The sequence below is a fragment of the Protopterus annectens genome, chromosome 3.part1, assembly GCF_019279795.1.
Source record: "Protopterus annectens isolate FY-2018-M chromosome 3.part1, PAN1.0, whole genome shotgun sequence".
Classification (NCBI taxonomy): Eukaryota; Metazoa; Chordata; order Ceratodontiformes; family Protopteridae; genus Protopterus; species Protopterus annectens.
Window position 1 is genome coordinate 1,198,158,333 of NC_056732.1, and position 24,887 is coordinate 1,198,183,219.

Consider the following 24,887-nt stretch of genomic DNA (forward strand, 5'->3'; position numbering starts at 1 on the left):
TACCTGTGGGATGCCATTTGTGATTGGTTTAGAGTCGGACATGGCACCCGCAACTCTGAACATGTGTGTTTGATCTGTGAGCCAGTTGGCCACCCATCCTGTGACATAGCTGTTAATGTTCAAGCTGGTAAGCTTGCCCATGATGCCAGAGTGGGGAATGATGTCAAAAGGTTTTAGTGAGGTCCAGGTGGGCTGTGTGGACTACTTTCACCTCCATCTATGTCCTTGGTAACAGTTTCAAATAAGTCAACTAGGTTTAGGAGCCAGGATCTACCTTTAACAAAGCCAAGTTGGGTAGAGTCCAGTGTCTGGAGGTCCCCAATGTCTCTGTTTATGGGTCCCATGATAATTTGCTCCATAACTTTGTAGCCCAGGCTGAGTAGGCCTATAGGGCAATGGTTTCCTGGTTCTGTTGTGGCACTCCCTTTGTGGAGCTGGATGACTGTTGCTGTATGCCATTCTTTGGGTACATAGCCTGTGGTAAGGTTGAGTCTGGACAGTGAATGTAGGTGAGGGTGTAGTTCCTTTTGGGGCTGGTGTAAGTTGCAGCCTGGGATACCATCCAGTCCCATTGATGCTGTGTTCTTAGCTTTGGAGAGGGCTGTTTTTACCTGCATGTCCATGACGTCTGGTGCTCTGCATTCTTCTGGGATGGACACAGGCCCTTTTGGGGGTGATGGGGGAGGTTTGCACTGAACTTGTCCCCCAGGATGTGGGCAATGTAAGTTGGTTCAGTGTATCGTTTTGTCATTTTGCAGTAGCTGACAGCATATTTGAGAGTTGCCACCTAAATGTTTGGTATAGCTAACAAAGGCTTTGTGGTTGTTATTCTTACATTCCTTGGCAATTTGTCTTTAGAAACTGGCTTGGATTATTTTATGAGTGATCATTGTTTCTTCCTAATAATGATCAGTGATGCCTTTCCTATTGTGAAGTTTGCTCTATCATGTGTTTGTTTCCTCCTTCTGTTGTATAGCTTATTTATGTGCGATGACCACCAGATTGGTTTCCTATTTTTGGAGGAATGCATCTTGGTTTTATTTGGATGTCTCGATCCATGCATCCCTGTAGATGCTCATAGAATGCACTTGTAAATGATTTTGCAGATTGTATAGTATTATCTTAGAGCAAGGGGGCTTTGGAACATTCCACTGTGGTCTTGAGAAGTGTGCTGTCTGCTTTTGAAAATTTCTTCACAGTAGTTTCCTTGACTGGGGGGGGGGTGGGATGTGGATGTCCAGTGTGATTACTTTATGATCTGATATTACCAGTGAGGGGTTTATCTCTGTTGTGGAACACTGGTACCCCATGTTGGTGATGACCAGGTCCAGTATGTTGTCACCACTAGTGAGCATGGTGACCAGCTGTTCCAGAGCGTTTGAGTTTTTAAACTCTAGGAAGCATTGGGCAAAGGACGTTGTACATGAGTAATTCTCCCAGTCAGTGTTTTGGTAGTTTTAATCTCCTCATATAATGGTGTTTGGTAGGACCTTTATATTTTCCACTGTTCTCAGGAATACTGAGTGAGGTTCCTGAGACAAAGTAGGTGATCTGTAGCAGGCTACAATCTGATAAGCAACTTTGCTCAATGTTAATTTCACTTGCATGGTCTCCAAGGCCTCATGCTGTGCCACTGACCTGAAGGTGTGGGTATCCATAAGGTAAATGGATACACCCCTTCCTTTTGTATTTCACTCTGGGTTTTGGGGCCTTAGATCAGAGGGATTGTGAATGTTTTACGTGGAGCATGTCCAACAGCTCTGTGTTTGACATAGCTTTGTATGTTAGGCAGAGATCACCTCTGAGTAGGTGATATGTGAGAGAGTACAGCTGGAGCATTTTGAGACGGTCTGTGTATGGCATGTATTTCAGGCCGCTAATGCTATTTGTGAGGTATTTCTGCAGGCTTTCCAGTTATTATAGATGTCTTGTGAGGTACATAGCAACACGGGTGTTGTACTCTCTTATGGATCTAGTGAGTGATGAGTAGAGGGGAACAATGTCCTCTTCTATTCTGCATGAGACACCTTTTGTGATGAGGTGTGCCACGTAGAAGGATTTCCTGACTACTGCGGGGATGTGATTATCACAGGTGTGTCCACTGTTCATCTGTGACCCAAGGTCTCTTATTACACTTTCAGTGTTAAGTATACCACCGCCTATGTTGTAGTTCATGGCTACAGAGTTTTTACCAAAGGGGATGACAATGCACTTTTTGGCATTGTGCTTGAGGCCATGTCTTTGCCATAAGGCATCTGTCTCAGTGAGGCCCTTTTGTAGGATGTCCACATCTTCAGTAGTTTCGATTATGGCTCCTAGTTTGCAGTCATCTGGAAACTTCATTAGCCACAGACCTTCCATGTTAAAGTTTACTTCAGGGAAGTAGATACCAAACAAGACAGGACCCAGGACTGAACCCTATGGTACTGCACTTGTCTCTGGTACAAAGTCGTACGTGGAGTCTGCTACTTTCACATTCTGTGTTCTGTCAGTTAGCCAGTTGGCAACCCATCTTGTGACATAGCGATTTATACCTAGTTTAGTGGGTTTATCTATACTTCCAGAGTGGGGGGTGGTGTTGAAAGCCATGGCAAGATCTACATAGGCTGTGTGAACCACCTTACCCTTGTCTACGGTTCTGGTGACTGCTTCAAAGATGTCTATCAGGTTTAGGAGACTTGATCTGCCTTTTACAAACCCAACATGGCTGTGGTCCAGAGTTTGGAGTTTACCAATGTATTTTTTTATAAGTTATATGATGATACATTCCATGGCCTTGCAGAGCAGGCTCATCAGGCTAATGGGGTGCTAGTTCTTGGGGTCCATGGTGGCTTCCCCCTTGTGTAGTCTGATAACTGTCACTGTACGCCATTCAGCAGGCACAAAACCTGAGGTGAGGCTATGCCTGAACATGGTACGTAGGTGTGGTGCCTGTTCATTCTGTAGTTTGTGTAGAACACAGCCTGGGATTTTATCTGGTCCCATGGATGCTGTGTTCCTGGCTTTGGAGAGTGTTTTTTACCTGTGCAGCCATGATGACAGCAACTTTGCAGTCTTCCGTTATAGAGATGTGCTCTTTCATGGGTGAGAGGGTGGTAAAGTTAGCACTGATCCTATCTGCCAGGATGTTGGCAATATCAGTTGGGTCTGTATATTTAGTGCCATTGTGCTGTAACTCAGATCTGAGTGTTGCCATTGAGATTCTTGACATAGCTATAGAATGCTTTGTGGTTGTCTTTAGAATCAGTGTCGATTTTGTTTTCATAACTAGCTTTGGAGGATTTTATCAGGGATCACAGCTTCTTACTGATGTTGACCATGGAGCTCCTCCCCTCATGGGATTTTACCCTCTTTTGCAACAGTATTTTCCTTCTGTTGTGCAGTTTGTTTATGCAGGGGAACAACAGATTTGCTTCCTTTTCTTGGAGGATAGCATCTTGGTTCTGTTTGGAATAGCACGATGCATGCAGTCATGTAAGTGCTTGTAAAGTGCAATTGTGAAGGATTCAGTAGTCATAACTGTATTGTCCATCTGCATGGGTGTCCTGCAGTTCAGCACTTTTTTCTTAAAAAGCATGAAGTTGGCTATTGAGACATTTTTTAACATGGTTTCCTTAATGGGGGTGTGGGTCCAGAATGTGGATATGTAGGGTAATTAGCTTATGGTCAGATGGGACCAATGAGGCGCTGACATCAGATGTGGAACACGGGTCACGCAGGTCAAACCAAACCCCGTAACCAACATAAATAACCACAAAGTGAGCTAAATGCTGCTCATTGCCAGAAGTCTCAGCCTCCAGATGCACACACTTGAGGCACTTCTCATTATGGAGAATATTGATATCTATGCAGTATCAGTAACCTAGTCCAAGGCTCCAGACAGCACACCAGCACTACCGGGATACTACTCATTCCATACCTTCCAGCATCAGAACCCGAATCATAGCACATAGGGTGAGGATGTATCCATATTCATCAAGGATACCTACACCTCTCTCTACATGCTCTCTACAGGATATGTACCCATAGAATGTTGCACAGCAACGTTCTTCAAACTCCACAGGGGTGGGGCCACAAAAAACCCTTGATATTCGTGCTCTGTGAGCCTAACATGTGTGTTCTGCAAGGCAATGGAGCCAATCATAATGGAAGTCAACAATACAGAGATTGGGAACCTTCACACAGTTGAGCACACCCAGTTTGGCTTCATCAAATGCAGACCACGCCTCCTGAACTGGGAGGATTTCTTTGACAGTTACCCAGGCTACAGATGATTGAAATGAGCTCCACACAGCCTACCTATACCTCGCTAAGGCCTTTGACAGCATTCCCCAGTCAGGTATCATAGATGAACTCACCAGCTTGGCCATGAATCCATACATCACAAGATGGATTGCAAACTGGCTCACAGATAGATCCCACACATTACGAGTTGCTGGCTACATGTCAGACTCTACACTGGTAACGACTGGTGTCCCCCATGGTTCAGTCCTGGGGTCCCTCCTGTTTTGTATAGACTTCTCAAATGTACATGCCAACACAGGAGGGTTGTGGATGACTAAGTTTGCTGGGAACTGTAAAGTGTTTGCCATAATAGATTCCCTGGAAGACAGACATATTCTCCATAAGGGACTCTATGAGACAGATGTGTGGTGTCAGAATCATGGCCTCAAGCTCACTGTGGAGGAATGCATAGTGATCCTCTTTGTTGAAAACAAAATACAAACAAACTACCACATAGGTGTTACCCCCTTAAAAATGACAAGGTGATAAGGGATCTGGGTACACAAGTAGATAGTCATCTTTCCTTTGACAACCATGCTGCCAAAGTGATTGGGAGATCCTATGTGGCCCACCTAATCAACAAAGGGTTTGCATCAGGATCCAAAGAGGTAGTATTGGCAATCTACTCTTACATCATCAGACCCATCATTGAGTACAGTGCACCATTTTGGATGTACTTGACTTAGCATATCCAGCAGCTGTAGAGAGCACATAGATACCTCGCCAAGAGGATTACTGGCCTCAAACAGTTGTGTTATGCAACACAACTGGTAAAACTAAATCTGTTCTTCATTGTGTACCGCCTACTCAGAGGCACAGTCTGCCTAACATACAGAGCCATGTCCAACATATAACGGTTGAAATGCTCCATCTACACATAACAACATTGAGTCACCCTACACATTCCAGGGATATGAACCTCATCAGAACGATGAATACAACATGCTGGTGGGATAGAGTACCATCCCAGACACTTGCCTTACTGTGGAACAGAGTTCCAATGTACATCAGACAGAACCCCTTGCTGACACTCTTCAACTGGAACCTTGATGAATGGATGGGAAACAGACAATTCATGCCAGGCATCACATCAGCAGCCCCACTAGAAAGGGTGTGGTGAAAGCTGCACAACTTGCGCAGGCTGATATATGCCTTCATGGAGATAGTCTACTACATACCTATGAACCTATGTGACAAGTACATATCTACAGATAGTGAACCTCATGTCTTTCGTGCCATTGGGATGTGTGCTGGGTGGGACAGTCCTGGATGGCTCCCTGTCATGTTCACCCTCTTACACACATCTCTGTCCATCCATCTTTGGCTTATTATACTGTGTTCCCCTTACATATATATATATATATATATATATATATATATATATATATATATATATATATATATATATATATATATATATATATATATATATGTAGGTACATAGGTAGGTAATAGGCTATCTGCCTGAAGGCATATATTAGTATGACCAGAGTGTGCAGCTATCACCACCCATGGAGTTAGTTCCCTAGGCCTTTGTGTAGTAGAACTGATGAAGTGATCCATGGTGTGACAGTTCAGTTTTACATACACTCATCAAGGCTCCTCTGGAAGAGTGTCAGTGAGGGTCTCAGCTTAATGTCGGTTGGGAGCCTGTTCCAAAGCAAGGGAAGTCTGTGAGTTAGTAATGTATCTCTCCAACATGTTCTATTTAATGTTGTGATGATGATATCCCTAGAGCATGTGGTACAGTGAGCTTGGGTTTACTTCAGATAGCACATGTACATCGGTTTTGTATTGGACATGGACCTGTCTGTTGGGCAGAGATCTCCTGAGTAGACAGTATGCAACAGAGTACAGACTGAGTTAATTTCAGTCTTGCTGCATGGGGCAACTGTTTGAGGCCAGTAATCCTCTTGTTGAGGTACTTCAGTGGTCTTTCAAGTTGCTGAAGGTGCCTAGTCAGATTCATTGCAAGTGTGTCGTGGTACTCTCTGATGGGTCTGATGTCTGATGAGTAGAGGGAACCTCCTTTCACCTACATGCAAAGACCTTGGGAGTTTGTGGGAACACATAGTATGTTTTTCTAACCACTTTGTGAATATGTTTCTGGAAGTAGAGATGACTATCCACATGTGTCCATAGATCCCTTTTTATCACCTCCATATTTAGGGTGTTGGCACCTATGTGGTATTTGTATGACTGTAGCTCGAGGCCATAATTTTTACACCACATATGTCTGACTGAGACCATTTTTAAGGATGTCTCTGTTGTCCCAAACATCGATTATGACAACTGTTTTGCAGTCATCCACAAACTTTGCTAAACATAGCCCTCGTGTGTTTGACTGCATTTCTGAAAAGTATACACCACACAGGAGGGGTCCCAGGACTGAGCCATGGGGGACATCAGTTGTTACCAGCTTGAACAGGAGACCACAATTCTTACCTTGTGGGATGTATCTGTGCCCCAGTTGGCAAGCCATCAGATGACATACGTGTTTATTCACAGGTTGTTGATTTTGTGGATACGACATGTCTGGGATGTTGGAAAAGGGCTTTTCAAGGTCTATGTGGGACGTGTGTAGCTCATTTCACTGATGTATGTCCTGGGTGACTGCCTTGAAAACAGTCTAGCAGGTTTGGTAACCATGATCTGCCCCTGACCAAACCAAAATTGGTAGGGTTGGGTGTTTGTAGGCTCACAATAGCTCTGTTTATGAGTTTCATCATGATGGACTCCATGGCCTTGCAGATCAGGCTTAATAAGCTTAGAAGACAATAGTTCCTATGGTCTGTTGTGCACCAACACTTGTGGAGTGTGCTAAATGTTGCTGTAACGCATTCAGCAGTTTCATATCCTGTACAGAGGGTGAGTCTCAACAGACTGTTCAGGTACAGGGTCTGTTTGTTTTGGAGTTCACATATGAGACAGCTAGGGAAACCATGTCATCCCATAGATGCCATGTTTTTAGGTTTGGAAAGTGCTGTTTAACCATTGTATATGAGATTTCTGGGTTTTCACAATCTCCAAGTATGATAATGGGCCCTTTTGTCAGTGAGAGGGGGGTAAATATGTATGAACCTGTCTGACAAGATGTTGGCAATGTCAGTCATGTACATGTATTCATTTACAGTTTGCACTGACTCAGAACATATATGAGTTTACATTGATATATATGACATTGCGAAAGAAAGCTTCATGGTTCCCTATGGACTCTTTGACAATATTTTTGCCAGAACATGGATTGGATAATGTTAGGAGTGCTCATTGTTTATTTATGATACTGATCGGAGATTTATTGATCTTCTTTGAATGTTCACTTTCTTTGAACAACTTAAGTACTTGTAGTACATAGTTTGATTATGACAGGAGTTCAATATATTATATGGGTCTGTTTTCATATAACTGTGTGCACAAGACAGGAATGGTGAATAGTGACAAGTTTCTGGGGTAAGAACTGCAACTGCCAGATATGTGTGGCCCACTGCTGTACTCAGACCTGCCATATATGTGTGGCCCACTGCTGTACTCAGACATAGCCTAAGTGTGTGAGCATGCCCAGTATGGACATATATACTATATGTGTGTGAAAAATCAAGTTGGTTTTTACTTCAGGGCTCACCATTTTGTTGTACATTGACAGGAAGCACGCTGTGCCTGCAGGGCTTCCATGGGTCGCTTTGCACAGACTTATCAACGTTTCTACATACAGGGGGGACAGCTATTATTTGTACATTTCTACCCAGGGGGCACACCTGATTGTTACTCTGGGTGTACATAGGATGAGGGGTTCACCTGACACTTATACACATTTGCTAGGCCTACACTGCTATGTTAGGTACTCCATTTCAGTCTGTACTGTTGCCTATCATACTGGCTTGAGGCATACTACTGTACTACAGAACTTAGCTTCCAATTTCACATATATTAGTCTGTGACTTAATAGCCTACCCAACCCACATCACACTGCCTGGCCTGCTGTTATCTGTCTGCATAGGCCTGGAGGGAACTTACTCATATGCCTCTTCAGAGAGCATGATACAGCATTTGTTTGTGTTTGCATTAGTCTACAATTGTCCTGCTGCATCTGTGCCAGTGAAATGCTGTCATGGCTTAGTGGTTCAGTACTGTGACTATAGTGCACAGTATCTTGAGTACGAGCCCTATCACTGCCTTTAATTTTCCTGCTGGGCAGACCTGACTGGTTAAGGAACAGTAAAGCAGGTGTGAGTATGTTTACCCGACTTTGCTCGACTTTGCCTGACTTTGCCCACCATTACCCAACATTGCACAACGTTGCTCAATGTTGTGCTAGTTTGCACGGCTCGCAGCTCCACACAATTGTGGTTAAATATGCTAAAAAGTGGTAAAATGTGCTTAGAACTGCTTTATATTGCTTGAAATAGGGCAATCATGCCTCAGATCGTGCTGCAGGGATGCCTATATCAGATGCACATAGTACACTCCCTATACATGTTTGAAACAGGTAGTGTCAAGTTAGGCATCCATTTTATTGTATGTGTGAGTCAGAGAGAGGTGTCATTTCCTGGGTTCCTACTGAGTCAGTGTATGTGCTATGCGTTGCCTCTTTGCCAAGGCCAGGGCATACTAGGCACACCTCCTTCTGCCTACTGGGGCAGGCAGAGGTTGTTCCTCCTCTGAGTCACTCTGTGCCTGTGCAGGCCTTGGAAATGGTGGGGGGCTGTTTGGTCCTGCCCTATGCTGTTCCTGCTGCAGCTGTTTTGGCAGGATCATATTGTGTAGCATAGCACATGCCATGACAATTTGGGTACATGTAGTTGGTGAGTACTGCAAGGGTCCACCAGATGTGGCCAGGCACTGGAACCATGACTTGAGCATCCCAAACACACGCTCAATAATGTTTCTTGTTTGTGCGTGTGCATCATTATGCAGTTCTTGTTCGGGTGTGTGTGCATTTCTGATGGGGTTCATCAGTCACAGCTCCAGTGCGTATCCAGCATCCCCCACTAGGTGACCGTCAGGGATGTCTCCATTAGCAAATCTCTGGTACAGCTGTGTCAGATGCCAGATGTGGGAATTGTGATAGCTTCCAGGGCAGCCAGCACACACATTCATTATTATGCCCTGGGCATCGCACATGACCTGGCAGTTGATGGGGGGGAAGCTTTTGCAGTTGATGTAGACCCTACCCCGCTCACCGGGTGGTGCTTCGATGTGTATGTGCGTGCAGTCTATTGCACCCACTACCTCAGGGTATTCTGCTATTTGGTGGAAAAGACACATACTGCTGGCCACTGGAATTGGGGAAATATACGTGCTCACCGACATGTGCTGACATGACATCCAGGAACTGGTGCAGTACCCTGGATGCTAATGCCTGTGAAACCCCCATCATATCACCAGTTGGTCTCTCAAAGGTACCTGTAGCTAGTATTCATAGGCCAACACATACCTTGGTATCCACTGGGATGGGTTCCCCTCTGTTGGTTCTGTGTGTGAGGCATGGCTGGCACAGCTCAACAATTTGCTGCAGGAGGTCTCTGTCCACTCTATAGTGCTCCACTATCTCCAGCTCATGTAGCCCCTGGTAGGTTACCCTGGGTCTGTACACTCTTCTCCGTCTCCTCACTGTGGGTTGCTCAGCAGCATTCACAACATCACCACCCTCAGCACCTTGCACATGTTGGTTTATGATAGCAATAACAGCCCCTAACATTTTGTCTGACTTAAGCTTTTTAAGTTTTCACTCTTTGTATACTGCAGTGTTGCAGAGTTTTTGGGAAAAAACAGGGTAGACTGCTGTTTGCAGAGTTTAAAGTGCCGGGCTGGACTGGGCTAGTCTACTGCCTGTGTAATTTGCTGATTCTGATATATTTCACCTGACAGCTCTGCTAGTTCTCCTTGCTTAACTTCCTACTACTTCTTTTCCTTCCTTTTTCCCTTTCTGTTTCCACAAGGGGCAGTGCCACTCAAACAAGCGCACACGTGCACACACATGAGCACACGTGCACACACACTGTGTGCCCATTTGCAAGAGATTTCAGATATATCCACAGCGTGCACCTTTGGTTTCTTGTTTTCAGCTAGTACCACTGTAAACATGCCTCTTGTAATCCTGAGCAACTCTGGGCAAACACAAGCCACTGTGCTCCAATCACCTTACAGTCTTTCAGACATACCCCCTCATGATGTCACCTATCTTTTACTCTACTGCTACCCTACTCCTACACTTACACTCTAGGCACATGGCTCACATGCTGGGGAAAACTGGGATTCACTATCCTTATCCTCATTTGCATAGGATTGCCTACTAATGCTTGTTTACATTTCTCACACTGAGCTCCCCCCCCCCCCCGCCCTTAGCAACCACTACTCAGTGGCCATGTTGTTTCCAGCCTGCCATTCACCTGCATGGCAGAACAAGCTTTTTTGTGAAAATGCACATTTGTGGCTATTTTTCCCTTTTTTCATTTTATTTAAAGCGCAGCACGATTGTGCGCTGCTGCACTACGCTTAAACATCAGTGATTGGGGAAAAAAATGGATTTTAAGGATTTACAACATTTGCAAATGCCAATGGCCTTATATTTGGCCATTGGCATGCTTCCTTAACTAGATGTATCCTTTATTTGGGGCTGTCATAGCTCCGTTTAGCTATTTGCAGAACGGTACTCCGTTACCAACGGAGTACATTTCTGCAAATAACACTACTCTTACACGGACAGGTTAGTGTTTCCTGGATCACAAATGTACCTCATTTGCATAGCTTTCAGCAGCAAATGAGGTAATTTGCATGCCATAACACTGTCCGTGCAAGAGTAGCTTTAGAAGCTCTCATGCACGCCCCTGCCGGCTATTGCTGAATCGCTCGGCAGACATATTGCCTGTCTGCTGTCTTACACTACTCTTACACTCCATGCAAGCCTTTTTGAATCCAACCCACAATCAGCTATCGACAGTTAAAAATTTGTTATGAAAAGAAACAAAATATGTATGCAAGAGACCGGTATTAGATGAAAAGACATTATTCATTGTTCTCAGATTTTATGGAGGATGTTAATATTTGAGCAAGTGCCATGGGACTCTCATGTTATTTGTTTATCTGAAGAATTCTGTTATATTATTGATGCTATCTAGGGATTCAAGTAGAGAAAGCCGTCCATTATAACATTATTCACAACAATTGTTGGAGGATCAAGTGTGGATGAGTGAATTCTGTGAAACTTTAACAGAATAGTGAATGACTTACAAACAGAGATATGAGATGATGCAATTGGATGCAGAAATATAATTGTCCCAACACACAAAAGCTAAATATAGGCATCTCATACACAGATGTGAAGCAACTCAAGAAGCAAATAGCAAAAAATTCTTAAAACAGGAAATAGAAATAGTCACCATTCTCAGCAAACCCGGACATCTGGGAAACAGAAGTGTAGAAAAAATAAATAACTTGAGAGAGGAATGATAAAGACACTAAAATATTTATTAGTGTGTGAAATATCACAATTGCTGTTTGAAGCAGTTAAATAGAAGAAAAGAAAATGGATGTATTATTGGATAAATATAGGTTCATAGGTAGGTACTAGGCTATCGGCCCTAGGGCCCATACAAGCCTAGCCAAAAAATGTACCCTGGCTTTCACCACCCAAGAAAATTATTTTCCTATGCCCCTGTCGAGCAGAGCCACAGAAGTGATCCCCGGGGTGAATTTCCCATTTCCCATCCAATCATCAAGATTTTTCTTGAAGCGTGCTAATGAGGAGCTCTGTTTGACATAGATAGGTAGTCTGTTCCAGAGTATGGGAAGTCTCTGGGACAGGAATCTATCCCTCCAGCATGTTCTGTTTATTGAGGTGACAAGATTAAGGTCCCTAGAGTGTGTAGCTCGGAGGGATTGGGATTTCTTTAAGTGGAGCATGTTCAGCAGCTCTGGGTTTGACATAGCTTTGTATGTTAGGCAGAGATCGCCCCTGAGTAGGCGATATGCGATGGAGTAAAGCTGTACTTTTTTGAGACGGTCTGCATGGGGCATCTGTTTAAGGCCAGTAATCCTCTTTGTGAGGTATTTCTGTGGTCTTTCTAGTTGTTGTAGATGTCTTGTGAGGTACATACCAAAAGGGGCGTTGTACTCTATAATGGGTCTAATGAGTGATGAGTAGAGGGGAACAATGACCTCTTTTTTTCTGGATGAGAATCCATTTGTGATGAGATGAGCCACGTAGAAGGATTTCTTGACCACTGTGGTGATGTGATTATCAAAGGAGAGACTACTGTCCACCTGTGTCCCAAGGTCTCCTATCACATTTTCAGCATTAAGTAGACTACCAGCTATGTGGTAGTTCATGGGTACAGAGTTTTTACCAAAGGGGTTGACAATACACTTTTTGGCATTGAGCTTCAGGCCATAGCTTTGACACCAGGAATCTGTCTCAGTGAGGCCCTTTTGTAGTTTGTCCACATCGTTAGGAGTTTCAATTATGGCTCCTAGTTTGCAGTCATCTGCAAACTTTGTTAGCCAAAGACCTTCTGTGTTGGCCTGCACTTCAGAGAAGTAGATACCAAACAGGAGAGGACCCAGGACTGAACTCTGTGGTACTCCACTTCTCACTGGTCTGATGTCGGATTTGGAATCCGCTACTTTCACAGTGTGGGTTCTGTCCGTGAGCCAGTTGGCAACCCATCTTATGACATAGGGATTTATACCTAGTTTAGTGAGATTATCTATAATTCCAGAGTGGGGGATGGTGTCGAAAGCCTTGGCGAGATCTAGATAAGCTGTGTGAACCATTTTACCATCATCTATGGCTTTGGTGACTGCTTCAAAGAAGTCAATCAGGTTTAGGAGGCATGATCTGCCTTTTACAAGTCCAAACTGAGTAGGGTCCAGAGTTTGGAGATTACCAATGTCTTTGTTTATGAGTTCCATGATGATACGTTCCATGGCCTTGCAGACCAGGCTCATCAGGCTAATGGGGCGGTAGTTCCCGGGGTCCGTCATGGCTCCCCCTTTGTGGAGTGGGATAACTGTCGCGTTGCACCATTCAGTGGGTACAAAGCCTGAGGTGAGGCTATGATTGAACATGGTACTTAGGTATGGTGCCAGTTCATTCTGTAGTTCGTGTAGAATGCAGCCTGGGATATTGTCAGGTCCCATGGATGCTGTGTTCTTGGCTTTGAAGAGTGTGTTTTTTACCTGTGCAGCCATGATTATAGGAACTTTGCTTTCTTCCGGTATAGAGATGGGCTCTCTAGGGGGTGAGAGGGGGGTAAAGTTAGCACTGAACCTATCTGCTAGGATGTTGACAATATCAGTTGTTTCTGTATATTTAGTACCATTGTGCTGTAACTCAAAGCAGATCTGAGTGTTCCCATTTAGATTCTTGACATAGCTATAGAATGCTTTGTGGTTGTCTTTAGAGTCAGTGGCAATTTTGTTTTCATAACTAGCTTTGGAGGATTTTACTGAGGCTGACCAGGGAGTTCCTCCAGTCATGGGATTTTACTCTTTTTTGCAACATTTTCTTTCTTCTGTTGTAGAGTTTGTTTATGGCAGAGGTCCACCAGATTGGCTTCCTTTTTTTGGAGGATAACATCTTGGTTCTATTAGGGATAGCATGATTCATACACTCGTGTAAGTGCTTATAAAGTGCATTTGTGTAGGATTCGGCAGTCATACCACTATTGTCCATCTGCATGAGTGTCATGAAGTTTGCCATTTCTGTCTTAAGAAGTGTGAAGTTGGCTTTTGAGAAGTTTTTTACGATGGTTTCCCTAATTGGGGCTGGGGGTGGGATGTGGATGTCTAGGCTGATTAGCTTGTGGTCGGATCTGACCAACGAGGAATTGACCTCTGGTGTGGAACATCGGTTTCCCATGTTGGTGATGACCAGGTCTAGGATATTGCTGCCCCTGCTGGGGGTGTGAATAAGTTGAACAAGGTGTTGGAATTTATGAATTCTAGAAAACGTTGAGCAAAAGAGTTGGTACATGAATAGTTTTCCCAGTTAATGGTGGGGTAGTTGAAATCGCCCATTATTAGGGTGTTGGGTTGTACCCTAATACTTTCTAGTGTATCAAGAAATGAGGAGTGTGAATCCTGGGGCATGGTGGGGGGGGTCTGTAGCAAGCTACAATTTGGATTGCGGTCTTGCCCAGAGTTAGTTGCACTTGGATAATCTCGGATGCATTATGCTGTGCAACTAGCCTGGAGGTGTGGATATCCTTAATGAATGTGGACACGCCTCTGCCTTTAGTGCTTCTTTCTGGGTTAGGTGGCCGAAAGGTGTGGTATGAATTGAAGTCTGGTAATGCAGGGGTGCTCTCTGGATCTTTGCACCAGGTCTCTGTCACTGCACAAATGTCAATGTTCTCCATTTTAAGGAGTACCTCGAGTGAGTGCATTTTGAGGTTTAGTCTTCTAGCATTGAGTAGCATTACCCTCAGATTTTGCTTGCTTGTACCGGTTACAGTGGTGAATTTGTCATTTGAACCTTGCCTAAAAAAGGCACTATAGGGGTGGCAAGAGTCTTAGCCAGTATCTGGAATCCTAAGGGCGACAGGTGCAGGCCATCTCTGGCAAAGCATCGTGGACTGTCAATCATGTCATCCCAGGCAGACAAATACTGGATCCCCTTAGAATGACACCAGAAGCTTAGCCAATTGTTGAAGTCAATAATTTTGTCCTTGTACTGTGGTATCATTCTGGGTGATGGCAGGATGCTACTCAGGGTTAGGGTCATACCTGCCTGGGATACAAGATCGGAGAGCTCCTCAATGTCTCTTTTCATGTAGTCCAGGGAGGTACATCTCAGGTCATTCACACCAGCATGGACAATGACAGTGTCATATTTGTACTTATTGTGGAGTGACCTGAGTGCATGCGTTATGTGGCGGATCCTGGCACCTGACAGGCAGCTAACAGTAACTTTCTCCTTGTTTAGTCTAGTGAGTGGAACATCAGTGTGCCTGACTATACAGTCACCTATGACTAGAGTGCTGGGTACGTTGTTATGCCTTATGGGCTGTGGTTGAGTGGCACACTGAGTTTGTGGGCTATGCGTCATTTGGGTTGTGTTGGGGGGTGAAGTTTGCTTGCATTTATGCTTTGGATGTCCCTGATGCTTGGGCAGGTTTTTTTTGAGAGCCTCCATGAATGTAGGTGTGTGTTTTGTGTTTCTATGTGTGTGTTTTGGTGGAGTGGGTTTTGAGGGACTAAGTGATGAGTGTGGTGTGGTGCAAGTGTTTACCCTCTCCTTTTGACTGTCTAGTCCAGTCTTGGGTGAAGAGAGCTTTGCTTCCAGTTTGGCTATATAAGTGCATCTCTCACAGGTTGTAGTGTTGTGTGATAGGAGTAGAGGGTTGTCTGTGTACATGAGGCAATTGCTGCATTGCCCCAAGATGCCCAGATTCATCAGGTAGACAGTAGAAATCACTGGGAACTGATTCTTAGACATGCCTGGATAAGTGCTTATTTATTATGTACTAAAAACTGCTTTCCACTAGACAAGTGAAGAAAGTTGAGTGCTGTAGTAAGTTGCAGCTTATGTAGTGCTTACAATGAGTTCTGAACAAGTGCTGAGTTCAAAGAATCAGATTTGAGTGCTGAAACTAGAAAACTGGCTAGTTATAAGAAAAAAAAAACTAAGCTAGAAGGCTTCCCTCCAACACGGAAGGGCTTGGGGGCTCAGAAGCCTACAAACAGTCTATACCACTTAACAGGAAAGGCAGGAAACAAGCTTAGATTTTTTTTTTCTTCTGTTTCCCAGATGCTCTCTTTGTACACAGTAGGAGTGCCTGAAATCAGAATATGATCTCACTGCACTCAGTTGAGTAAGCAAATGAGATGGGCCCAGAAGGAGTATCCAAATACAAATTTACAAGAGGGGCGGGCAGTTTCAAGGCCAGTAAGATTAACACCAAAACAAAAACAGGGAGGGTGGGTGGGACTAACTGAAGAGCAGAGTCAAAATTTCCAGTTCAGTTAATATATATTCCTGCAAGACAGTTAAATCAATTTAAATACTGTATTCTTTGAAAAAAAAGTGCAGATAAAGGTACTTAAATTCTCTTATACGTCCAGTTGAATACAGCTAGATCTTAGCTGGTCAAAGCTGAGGTTTTTAAGCAGAAAATATTTCAAACTGTACCACTTAAGTAGGCAAGGACAGGAAATCAATGAATGTGGCTACCCCCACACCTGTAATTACTAACACACAATAAAATTCAGCAATATGAGCAGAAGATGGACACAAACTGAAAAATTAACAGTTGTGCTGAATATCTTTGAGACATATATGGGGATGGAATCATACTGATAAAGGAGAGGTGAGATTAAATAATTAGATTAGAAAGGTTTTGCTTATTTAGTGAATGACATTCTTTAGAAGGAATTAGAGGAAGTATTAAAAACAGTAAATATCAATGCAGCTCCAGGTTTAGATGGCATGGACTATGCATTTTATAAGAGCATGAATATACAGGTTAATATATACATTACAGGTTATACATGTAATGTTTTGTTAATATACAATTAATGTTTAATTTGTAGTGCAGGTTTTTAATGACTGGTAAAAGAATGGTATGCTGGATGAAAAGATTTGTTAAAGTGGAAAAAGATTTACATAGAGCAAAGATGACAGGGGATTATGCAATATATATAGTACAACATGTTGATGACAATAGTGTGAAAGATATATGGTAAAGAAAGAAAATATAGTGGACACAGGCATTTATGGAATATAAGAGAGAGATTTTAAAGAGATGATAATCACTATTAAGGAGCTTATGATAGTACAGTGCACAAAGAAGGAGCCAGAAGGTTAGTGGCTTCTGATATTGAAAAAGGTTTTGCTAATATAGACCATACTCAGTTACAGCAGAGTTTGGTGGACCATGGATTTGATATATGTTCAGTACATACGTGCAGTCAGGGTATTAGTTGATGGATGGAGAAAAATATAAAATTGTTCAATGGCATTAAATAAGATTGCACAAAGGAGTAGTGTGTTATTTGCTTTAGTTATAAATGCAGTAGCAGTCTAAGTGAAAAGACAAGTGAATGGATGTAGAGATCGCATATAGTTTTACCAGATATTATGTCATACGTAGATGCCTTAGTTTTCATTACAAAAAAATAAGCCTTGGATAATTGAAGCATAGCTTCCAGGCATCACTGTGTACAGTAGAAATGAAATTTAATATGAATAAATGCAAAGCTTTAGGAAAGTCTGTTAGAGCAGGAGGTGTTTATTTTTCTCAAAAATTTTTATAGGCATTAGGTGTACAGTTTGGGATCATGGATAAAGTTAATGGGCAATGGGACAATGCTTTACAGGACTTAGGCAATATAATTAAACTATGGAAAACAATCAGGATGGCATTTGAAAAGAAAATGTATTTAATTGGCACTTTTTATAAAGGTGGGTGCATATTTGTTCCCACAGAAAAGGAAAGTTATTTGTTGGCAATAATATGCAGTAGATTATAGGAATGTGAGGGGGTCATATATTACAAATTTGACAAAGAGGTTTTGGGCTTAATAAACTTAATTGCTCATATGGCTTTGTTACATTTCATTAGGCTTTGAAAGAAATGTAAATCCATGAGGGTAATGCATTAATTGAATTGATGGAATTGAAATAAGAACAATTTAACATGAATAACTAAAAAAAAAATGAGTACCAAAAAAGTTACTTTTGTGGAAGTGTGTGTCATTAATGGCATTTCTTAGGAAAGAAAGAACTGGTATGTTAAAATTGTAGTGACTTTTTATGTAATTGAACCTTGCCATGACTTAACTAAAAAAGGTAGAATATGTGAAACTCAGTTATCAATGTTTAAATGAGTACTTACCTTCAGTATCTGTGTTGTTGCTGCTATTACTGAATTAGGACTGTGAAGACCATGGTAGTAAATGTGCTTTTCTGAGGAATACCTTTTAATGGCATTATGTTAGCTCTGTTATTAAACTGAATATGGGTGGGGAGGTATGTGTATGTGTATGTGTGCACATGCACATAAATCTGAATCTATAAAGAACGAATGATTACAGAGAGTAATTCAATCAAGATTATACTTATAAATTTAGATTCAGAATTCTTATTTATCAAAATGGAAATCACCTGGTACTTGTTGTTGAGTCTTTTGGCTTTTCCCAGTTAGGGGTCGCCACAGCGGAGCTCCGGTCCACTAATGATTGGCAGTAGATTTTTACGTGTGAGTTGCCGGGCGCACAACCTTCAATGACGGTATGCCCATTCACACATGTCTCCACACAGAAGATGCTCTAGCTGAGAATTGAACAGGACAATGTCTTACTGTGAGGCGACAATGCTACCGTTGCACCACCACAACAGTGTACAAATAATAAATGTCAACATGCCTTTTTCTTATTATAATAGTCTGTGAAATTCACTGAAATTATATTTGTGATGTCATATATCATTATATTTAATCTAAGTATGGAATGCCGTTATTAAAATATGGTGTAACAGAAAAAGCAAGAGAAAAATAATTTTTCATGATTACCTATCAGACTGCCATTAATAGGTTTCCAGCAGCATGGGGTAGTTTTGTAATTCAAAAAAGAAAATCTGTAAATAAAATAAATCTACACCAACCTAATTTGACAACTGATGTACATTCTGAGGCATTTTGTAAGTGCTGGATAAATAAAAAACAGGAGTTCTGCACAAGAGGAAATGCAACTGTGAAAGCAAAAGGGAAAATGCAAAATAAGATCTTGACATGGTAGGTCTTGAAGCATGGTTTGAAACACGCATCTCAGTAGACAAGTGTTTAGAACCTTCATAAGGTCTCTACCTAAAAAAGAACTATAAGAAATGTAATAATATACATTGTGGTAAGAGAAGCTTATTTTCTTCTTTAATGAGTATCCATAGCCTGTTAGTGTCCATAATGCTCTTTAAAAGTGGTAATAAATATCCTTTCCCTAGACCGATGTAAATTCTCCATTCATATCAACAATGTCATTTAATGATTACTTACAACATTTCCTTTGGTGGTATGTTGGATGACGAGCTTAAGATAATGGTTGCAGCACTTTCAAACAAAGAAATATTTACCTTTGAGGAGCAGTACCAGCACATATGGAAAGCAGACGGCCTTGAATTTACAAAATGCCTGACAGTTTAGTGCATACAGGTAAAAACTGTCACAGCTTTATGATTTGACCCAGAATTTTGAGATCTTTATGTTGTCATTGACTTCATAGACCTTTGTGATAAGGAACCGAGAGACCCTCATTTTCAGTTTACAAAGTATGTGGATATGATTATTCTTTTAACCTGAAAAAGGTCTATAGACATCAGTGCTCTAACCTAGTTAACAAATACAAATTAAAAATAAATGATAATGCTCCTGTTACTTCCCAGCGAAAGTCAGTTTGAGCCTACTGAGTCATGGGTTAACAGTTTAGGAAATAATAATAGAGTGTTATTAGGGTTATAGGCAACTTGTTATGGTCTCATCATCTTCACTTTGTACTCCTTAGGGTACTTGCAGAATGGATACCTGTTTTGTATCCCCTGCTGTATGTTCCTGGTGTTGGTGGGCCCTTTTAAATATTAGGTAATAGGATATAAACCTGTGAATTTCTTTTGTATTACGCATTTATTTTCCTAGTCTTCATATGTTTTAGGCAGGTGTGTGTGTGTGTGTGTGTGTGTGTGTGTGTGTGTGTGTGTGTGTGTGTGTGTGTGTGTGTGTGTGTGTGTGTGTTGGTAATAATATGCAGTGCATTATGCACATATGTATACATATACATACACATATGTGCAAAATATATGTCTGTTTTGCAAGATGGGATTGCAGGTTTACACCAGTCAATCTGCCTTTGAAGCAATGTTGTAAGAAGATCAGCCAAGCAACATACCAGTATGCCCAAAATGAAAAAAAAATGTTAGTGGTTTTGTGCATGGCTTTGAAAAAAAAAATCTACAAACATATCAATGGCAGACATGTGAGTCCTGAATCTGATAACAAATTGCAACAATGTATTTTTCACAAACTACTATACTATGCCCCTCTGAAATTTCAGAAAATGTCACTATCGTTCCAGAGGTTTATATAGTATGATATAAAATGTAAACTGGAGTTACATTATCAAGAGCGTATCTCAAAGAATGTAAAAAAAAAAAGTACTCCATCATGACCTGTAAGTTGTGCCTATAGTTCCACACTTGCCAATGCCACAAGTAAAACTTCCTGAGTGTCTCCATCATACTGTATGTTGCACAGAGCTAGTTTTTAATAGTGGGATACTGATGGACAAGTGACATGTAAAATGTTCTAATATTAATTAAAGTGTACAGTACTTTTGGTGAAATTTGCAACCTACAAAGTTGATATTCAAATACAGTAGTGTGATTCTACTCAACTACATAATCTCATGCTAGGAGAGAATACACAAAGTACACACGGAATAGGATGTGTACAGCATAAAGAAAGGACCTGCAATATTATGATTTGACCCAGAATTCCAAGAGTGCCAGAACTGTTGATAAACAAATAGTCAATCTCAAGGAGAGTCAGTACCTTATATACATTGATTGTTTCTGATTTAGCTGATTTCAAGGAGAGTCAGTACCTAGTATGCATTGATTACTTCTGATTTAGTTAATTTCAAGGAAAGTCAGTACTTTATATACATTGATTGCTTCTGATTTAGCTAATTTCAAGGAGAGTCGGTACCTAGTATACATTGATTACTTCTGATTTAGTTCATTTCAGGGAAAGTCAGTATTTTATATACATTGATTACTTCTGGTTTAGTTAATTTCATGGAGAATCAGTACCTTATATACATTGATTATGTCTGATTTATTTAATTTCAAGGTGAATCAGTACCTCATATACATTGATTGCTGCTTAAAGAATCCTGAAGTCATCAATTTAAAAGGCATCTTTTCACAAACTGTCATAACGCTGGTGAAGTATTCTTTTATTTATTTATTATTAATTAATTGATTAATTAATTAATGAATTAATTGTTTTTTTAAATGGTATTCTGACATTCTGATCACAGGTAAAAACCCATAGCTTGATAGTCAGGAATTTCTAACTTTTTATTTTTTACAACAGTAGGAGTTTCAATTATTCTGACATTGTCATCACAAATAAATGCCTACAGTATGAAAACCAATTATTTCAAACTGTTTTACAACAGTGGATGTTTTAACACATAACAAACATGCCCCCAATCAAATGATCACCTTGAGGGATTTTTCCAGACAATGAATATTATAAAAAATATGCTACCATCTGAAAACAGTACTGTTAATGCTGTGGTACTTAACAAGGAAACACTCATTTTCGATTCCTAGGGCTTTCACCTTCATAGTTTTTTGAGGGGAGAATAAGAATGACTTTGTCAATACCGTCTGCACTGATAAAACCAGAACAATTGCCAGATTTCTAGTCTGTATTGCAAGGTGTTCAGCAGAGTCAGATCAGCTAAGATATCAGCTATTCTGAAACTGGGAATGAATCCAGTTGACAAACATTTGGAACAACAGAATGTTGTTATTGAAAACACATATACAAGGTCCTACATTGTCAAAATAAAATAAAAGAAAATCCAACCCAGAGATAGAATAAGGCATACTTGTGGCAGACTAGACAGTTTTCATCATACTGTAGTGAAGCGAGTGTGAATCAACCAAAAAGGAGCAGTTCAAGCCAGGAAATGGAGAAGAGCCACAAGGAAAGACTGTATTAGTGTGATACACATATGTATCCTGATAACGACAGTGCACTAGCCAATTCCTCATGCAATAGAAGTAGTGATTGTGACAGTGTGCCTGATAATGTTGGTGAATGCAACATCATTTACTAGAGACTTTAACATTTGTAAATATAGGTGAATTGTCAGAAAGACATAGAAATGAAATGACTTGGATACATGCTAGGATAACAAGGACTACGTAATAATGCTGCTACTAAAATCAGGTGCATGTTTCAAATGTATTTACATTGATCTATGTATATATGCATGGATTTCTCTGAAAATAAATTATGCGTATATGCCATGTGATATGCCTAGTCTATGGTATTGATTAGCTATCGAATTATTATTTATTAATTAAAACATGAAGTGTAAGGAGGAGGATGCACTGTATTGAGCAGTATGTCATTTACAAGCCCGTAAGGTTACTTCCAGATTGAAGCCATGCTATCATAGCACTGTTTCCTATGACATTAAATGCAGAGTACTGAATGACATGCATGGTTCTAATTGGCTGGGGATACACAACATAGTAACATTAATCCTGCAGACGTAGTCCAGTGAAACAAATCATTGAAAAATGTAGATATCCTATGAAAGCAGTTATGGCTAAGTGTTTTCATCTCCTAGCAATTGTACATTGCTTTAGTCAGGGGATACTGTGAAAGCTGTGTCTCAACAGATACCTTGCATACAGCAAAATTCACAAGAAAATATTGTTTAGTGCACAGAATGGGGCACAAAAGAAAATATAACGTCATTTCTAATTTTCTGTATGCCATTGCATATTAGTATCTCCTGTGACTATGCCCACATGATCTCTGTTCTAAGTACCTCTTCACACTCACAAATAATATATTAAACAAATAATACAGCATTATTTTATATTAAAGTGTCTCTGGATAGTTGTACACTACTGTCCCAAATGTGACATTGTGTCACAATCCCATCTGTGAGGCATTCTGCTGGGTGCCATGACAGCATCTAGTCATTACTGTATTACATTTGTATTGTACCTGTTATACTCTACATTTCTTCAGCATGGTTCCAGAGACACCACTGCCTCTGTTTATCTTTTTGGTGCATTTTCTCTGCAAAATTCATCCACAGTTGCATTTGATCTTCACTGAGATCCCCTGCAATATCTGAGTCTACCTCCTATGAAATCTATGTTTACTTACCTGTAGCCTTTGTCTGTCTGTGCACCTGCAAAGTGTTATTCATTTTGCATGCTAATATCAATACAATGTGTAATATGTTGAACAGAGCACATTTACTATCTGACTGCTGGATACAAATAAAAGTATTAATTTCACTTTATCATTATAATAATGGGTTGTAATCATAAGCATTGTTCAAATACATTAAGGGTTTCTGCAATGTCTGTGAATGAGCACTACTAAGCCATAATTCATAGAAGCCTACACAAAATTACCACAAATGAGCATAAGCTAATGAAATCATAATGAAATGTAAATGAGGAATGATGCAACCCAGTGTTTGCTAATGAAGCATTCTCTCACTTATTTGTGATTCATAGTAGACTTTTCCCACTCTTCTGCACTGTCTGCAGAAATGTTATACAAAGAGGAGTCCAACCTATGCTATCAATTTGGAATCCATGAAGATGCTGTCACTTGCTGTTAGCGTTATTTCCAGGTGTGAGTTACTTGTCTTGGCTGACCAAAAACCTCTTGCACCAAACACTGCTCACCAGCCAAGAAGGTGGAGATATATATAGAGGATAACTGACTTTAATTTTGATAATCTGGAGATACATGATAGGTTCTGAATGGGCAGGGATATTATAAGGGTTCTAGTGAGTGTATGTGACCCTATATGTGTACTAGAGAAATGTGTGGACTTCTTATCCCTGTGGATACTAAGGTAATAAATGCTCTCACTATCCTTGCTACAGTGACCTTCCAAAGACAGACTGGGGACACACTGGGGATCTCACAGGTGTCTCTTTCAAGTTTACTGCATCATTTCTTGATGTACTATTGGCAATTGTGGATCAATACTTCTGTTTCCCAGAGCCACATCAGGACCAAGCCAGGACTATGTATGCCTTTTGTGGAGAGACATCTTTCACTGAGGTACTCAGTGTGATAGATTGCACCCATTTTGCAATTAGGGCATCTTCTGGTGTGTGTGTGTGTGTGTGGGGGGGGGGGTGGTAGTACTGCAATAGGGAGAGCTACCATTCCATCACCAAGGTCTCTGTCCAGCATCCTGGCAGGGCACATGATTCTGATATCTGACACACTAGAAAATTCTATTGCATCTTCCTGCATGGTAGGATACCCAGTGGTCATCTTATTGATAAATGAAAAATATTTGTATTTATTTTTATGTTATTTAAGTGGTTATTTATTTTAAAACGCATTGTTGAATACCAAACTACATTTACCTTGTTTGTCTCTCTCCCTTTTTCTCTCTCTCTCTCTTTCTTTTTTTTTTTTTGTTGTCTTTCTAGCGATGCTGATATCCACTGGAGCTATAGCTCATGACACCAGTGAGAGCTGCAGAAGAGACATATAACGTAGCCCTGTCTCGGATCTGTATTACCATTGAGATGGCCTTTGGCCTCCTGAAGAGCCATTTCTGGTGCTTGAGTAAGTCTGGAAGTGCCCATTTGTATAAATCAGCTACTGTATACAGGATGTTTATTGCATGTTGCATTCATTCCAATATGATCATAGGTTCATAGGTCCATAGGTTCATAGGTAGGTACTAGGCTATCGACCCAAGGGCCGACATAAGCCTAGCCAACAAGGATCCCTGGCTTTTTCTACACAAGAAAGTTATTTCCCTGTGCCACTGTCGAGCAGAGACAAAGAAGTGATCCCCGGGGTGTATTTCCTATTTCCCAT